The sequence below is a fragment of the Adiantum capillus-veneris genome, chromosome 11 (genome assembly GCF_014529385.1).
Source record: "Adiantum capillus-veneris isolate H3 chromosome 11, ASM1452938v2, whole genome shotgun sequence".
NCBI classification, from domain to species: Eukaryota; Viridiplantae; Streptophyta; class Polypodiopsida; order Polypodiales; family Pteridaceae; genus Adiantum; species Adiantum capillus-veneris.
In genome coordinates, this window is record NC_140941.1 from 97633275 (window position 1) to 97638885 (window position 5611).

Below are 5611 nucleotides of genomic sequence, written 5' to 3' on the forward strand. Positions count from 1 at the left end.
AGAAAGTGAAGGTGAGACTACCCTTTCATATATCACAAGAAGATTTAGAAATTTTCTCATGTAGGAAAACGGAGTCTTTTCCAATGTTTTTCATACAATGAATAACATCATGAGCTTGTGTTCGAGAGGCACCGCATACCTAGCTAGGTATGCGGTGCGTGCCTCACAGAAGCTCATGATGTTGAGGTAAGTCACAATGTGGGAATTATTGTGAGAATTTGTCCAAAACTTCTTGTGTATGAGACGTAGGAAACTTTGAATTTAGACATGGCCGATTATTTTCCGCTTTTGATGCTTCGTATGGATGAAGCACCTCATCGCCTTGTCATTACTCTCTCTGTGTCGACCTTGACACACTGCCAACTTGCTAGTTACACAATTTCTCCACCTATTTTCATGGCTCCACAATCGGCGCTATAGTGATGGCCTTGTTGGTTATTTTGCCTAGAGTGAAGCTCCTCAACCACGTATACTAGCTATGGTCTTTGAAGATGACCTCTTTTCTGATGCAGAAGAGGAAGAATAGGAGGAGGATGATGACAATGTAGATGAAGATCTGTAGAGGTCTTGTCTGATTTGGAGACTCTACTGAAGGAAACCTAGGGAGATACAAAGCCCAACTTGGTCACCGACAGAACCAAGAAGTGCTGTGCGGTTTGCCAGACACTACATTGGTTCAAGGGATGGAAAACTATTCTTAGCCATGTAGAGACCTTCTATAAGAAGAGAATATAGCAACACAGAGGCTATCAAAGAAGCCCCATGAGTGCATGGCACAACTACCTCTAGCAGCGACATTGACCCTGCAGAGATACACACTGCATCTTTTAACCCGAAGGTTGCTAGCAACCATGTCATTGTGTGGCCTCCAATCCTCCTTTGTTGAGGCCATGGATAGGATGATGGACATGCATGAAACAATTGTTGACGTGATGAACGGAGAGGTCCCTAACATCTCTAGGCCACCACAATTCATTCAGGGTCAGAGCTCTCGAGGCATGCTGATGTTCAGACGTGAGGCATTGGGCTACCTCAAGGCTAAGGGAGTGTCAAAATTGTTTTATGAGCTCAACAAGCGAAGAGATCAGAGGTCGAGGGTCCATTGATACATCGCCACTTCCAAGAACATGAACGTTATCAACCTTGAGAGGAAATCGGTGAAGTGGACAGATCGACACAAGAAGATTTAGAAATTTTCTCATGTAGGAAAACGGAGTCTTTTCCAATGTTTTTCATACAATGAATAACATCATGAGCTTGTGTTCGAGAGGCACCGCATACCTAGCTAGGTATGCGGTGCGTGCCTCACAGAAGCTCATGATGTTGAGGTAAGTCACAATGTGGGAATTATTGTGAGAATTTGTCCAAAACTTCTTGTGACAGGAAAGCTACTACCTACGTAAAGGTCCAACAAGCGCAAAAGAAGGACAAAGAGGTATTAAAGTCTTTGTTACCGTGTTCACTTTTCCTGAAGGCTTTCATGGAGCTTCAATTTAGCTTTCCTCGAATCAGTATATTTGATAAGCTGCCAAGGTTTTAATCAGATGCAAACATTGAGCATATAACTTCAAACTCTTCAAATCACGCCAAAATATGCAAAATGCAGCCGTATGCATATTTTTCAGGTAAAAGTTTATCTGCATGAGTTTTTGCAGTCTCATATATAAGCTTTTATGTGCTCTACTCTACAAGGGGGGGGGGGGGGGGGAAATGAACAAGCAAGTGAAGGAAGGAAAGGTAGGGCTATTCGAGGCCTCGCCATCAACCATACAACGAACCCATGCAATTCACCCCATTAGTGCAGTCCAACTAGAGTGATCTTTGTGGTCGCGTGATGTGGAGAAAGACATCATATCCACGTGCATGTGGTTTCATGTACTCTCCATGCACGTATGTGCACGTGTGTATGGTGGGTAGCTAGAGTGTCTTTGTGGTCGCATGATGTGGAGAAAGACATCATACCCACGTGCGGGGGGTTTTATGTACTCTTCACGCTTGTATGGTGGGCATGCCAACCATTATTATACATGCATGATGTGTATACTCTAGTGGTCAATAGGAAACATGGGCCAATATGAAAGAATGATAATGTCATTTTACATAGCTCCTTTTCTCACATTAATTGCAGGGAATTCGAGATTGGCGTAGTTGTGTATAGCCCTCCTGGTTGAGGGTTATTTTCTTGGTTGAGGGTTACTTTACAGGAACAGAGTTCCGCAAGGTATGCCATGTTGTTGGATAAGCTTGCCAAATGTTGATATAATGTTGAATAGACTCCTCAAAATGTTGATATATATGAAAGAATGATAATGTCATTTTACATAGCTCCTTTTCTTACGTTAATTGCAGGGAATTCGGGATTGGTGTAGTTGTGTATAGCCCTCCTGGTCGAGGGTTATTTTCCGCTGCGCAGAAATTCTAGAAAGCGCAACAGGAACAGATTTCAGCACGGTATGCCAAGTTGTTCGATAAGCTTGCCAAATGTTGATATAATGTTGAATAGACTCCTCAAAATTTATCACAATCACATTTGCTTGCATTGATTGGAATGTGTATGGTACTTGAAAGTGTTTGACTGTGCAGCCAAGGATGCAAGGGGAAATCTTGAAAAGAATCAAAATTTTGTTTCAAGCATTATAAGAGTTAACTTCAAGAAAAGGGCGCACGCCTTGAGACTCGAGAGCTTGCACTTACTAAGGTTCAATACCAAGGGGACAACGTCGTACCCATTCCTACCACAACACGAGTTAAATTTTTTGAGGAAAATGTGGATGCCCTTCACGTGAAGGTGACCGAAGCAAAGCTAGAGGAGATTGAGGCTTTGTTTCACGTTGATGCCATCTCTCTCCCTCGTTTATAAGTGACATGGGGTGTCACTCGAGGGATCAATAACGGGGAGCGTGATCGACAGGGCGGGGGGCTTTAGGCCGTTGGATCTACACGCCTAGAGGGGGTAGGTTTTTATATACTTAAAGGCGCATTGGTTGCATGGATGCGCGATAGGCGGGATGGTTGAGGTCTATGAGTGTGGGGGAAGGGGTCGCGAGCTCGAGGGGGGAGCGGGACACGCTGCACACTTTTTTTTTCCCAGTTGGATGAGATCCAACGGTGGGATGCACTCGGGCCGTTGATCCCTTGAGTGCACCCCGTGTGCTTTATGAACGAGGATTTCTTGAGAGTGGTATAATGACACCCATCTATTGTTGTCTCACCATAATGTTGACTAGTACGGTCGGCCGTCTTCGGTGGCCTCTCTCTCCCTCCCCCTCTCTCCCTCTTCATCGTGTGCAAAATTTTTTGTTTTGGACTTTAACCTTCAGGTCGCAGATTGCGACACGTGTAAAGGGCTCTCCCTTCCGCCATATTATGTTAGTAGATAGTAGATACTCCTCCCTTGTCCACATGGACAACTCCTTGATTGTGTGTTTGCATGCCTCTTGCTTGCGACCATGGAAGCGTCCAAGTTTGAGTTACTAAACTTGTGAAGCCAAGCTACCTGACATGTCGTCGCAAGAAAACGAAATAACTATGCGTGATGTCTTCCTTACTCCCGAGTACCATCATCACTCCCAACAATAAGAAATTACTTTATAGACTTCCTATCTGTATTGCCACCATCCAAACTGGTATCAATGTAGACTTCTTATATCTACAACCATCTAGGCATTGCCATAGTCAATGCAATAGTGATGGCCTTTTGTTTACTTTATAATGGTATTTTTTTCCATGGATGAAGTCCCCCACAATTACTTCTTGTCCATAGCGCCAAACAAGACCTTCTGATAGCCATGACTCACGTTAGTGTTCGGGAAAAATCATTTTGCCAAACGTACAAAATTCCCTTTCTTGAATTTTTCAAGAGGAAATTTTAGAAAATTAGGTTATTTTTTTTGGGTTTGTACACTAATTTTCTCTATTTTGGGGTGGAATTTTTCATTTTTCCCTTGCCTTCAATCATCATTTTTGAAATTGAAAACGGCATGATATTAAGCTGAGACACATTTTTCCCGAACATTGACTCACATGCCAACAATCGAGAGCGAGCGATCTGTTCGTTTCGTTGTGTCCCTCCACACATGAAATCTTGGCATGGGTGACATTTCCTTCAACAACCCCTGTACTCTAGCAATATACATGTGGATTTTCTCACCTTCTGTATGTGGATTCTCTTCATGAGAAATCATAAGAACTGTGTGTGTGTGGGGACATGCGAGAGAACATAGGTCACTCGTGCCCTTAGCTTTTGCCATGTAGAGATGTGTGGTAGTGTATTGATTATACAAACTAAAGCCAAGTCAAGCGAATCTTCCTAGAATCGCTTAATTTTGTATTTCTCAAAATGGGTAGAGCTTTTAAAAAAAAAAAAAAAGAATTACCTACAACTTTGAAATTACAACACACACACCCAACCCCCGTAGGTGGAGGCAACCCGACTCTTAAGGTGAGTCTTTCCGGCCGGGTAAGGAGGTCATCCCATCATATGGACTAGGGGAACAACCCCTAAGGGTTACATGTCATACGAGCTATCAAGGGGGTCTAAACCCAAGACCTTTGACACAAGGGGCTATTGCTCTACCAACTGAGCTAGAACCTATTACTTTACTAGGTCTATGTTTAAGAAAATTGCATCAAGGGATTAGGAATAAAGCTGCATATATGAAACTGCTTTCCCGACGAGTTAGGGTTTGGGTGCCTCCCCTGTTTTGCTTGTGCACCACGTCGAGCAGCTCTAGCAATGCCGCATGGGTTGGGGGGCCCTTAGGTGCTTTGTCTGTGGGCTTGGCGATGCATGCTTGCAAAGCGTTGAATGACCTGCACGTTCAGGGTCTGCGGGCTGGGGTTCCTTGGGTTCGAGGGTAGGAAGGCTACGGAGATGGAGGCTTCGGCTGCTTCTGCCCGGCCTCGCAGATGGGGTGGCTCAGGTGAAGCTCATATTTTTATACCCGGGCTGTGCGGCTGCCCGCCCCTCTTGCAGGGGCTAATCGTTCGCAAGGTTTGGTTGGGGAGGTTTTGCGGTGATGTTGTGTGGGTTCATGGCTTGGTGCTGTTCACCTGGCTTCTTTTCGGCGACACTAGCAGGATGGTGGTCTTTTGTGATGGTCGTGCTATGGCTCAGGATGGCGCACTCGATGCATGGATTATGTGGCTTTGTCAGATGTGGGAGTTGTGGTTGTGGGCTTTGATCCAGTGGGCTCGTGAGGGTTCGATTTGGTGGTTGCGACTTGATGGCATCTTTTTTGGGGTTTGGCATATGTTGGTCTGGCGGTCGGGGTCATGGTGTCTTCCGGTGGCAGTGGGAGTCTCATGGTGGCAACCCCGACCGACCTTTGGTGATGGAGGCTAGGATTCCACCCTTTTGCAGCTGTAAGCTCTTCTCTTCGCCCTTTGCTTGATAGTCAATTTTGTTGTGATGCGATGGGGTGGCTCCCCTTGTTAGCCGATGTACCTTGGGTCTTTGTTCTGGTCTGTCTTGGTTGGTGGCCTTGCTCGGGTTGAGTAGGTCCGGTGATGTAATTTTTTTTGGTTTTCTTAATATAATCTTTCCACCCACCTATTGTGGGTTTTGCTATGAAAAAAAGTTTTTTTTTTTTGCATCAAACAGAAGATTTTC

General features: G+C 44.8%; 1 pseudogene; it reads left to right on the top strand.

The window, feature by feature from the left end:
- The first annotated feature begins 4656 nt into the window (after positions 1-4656).
- On the top strand, positions 4657-5199 carry LOC147447707 (uncharacterized; annotated as a pseudogene).
- Positions 5200-5611: the final 412 nt, after the last annotated feature.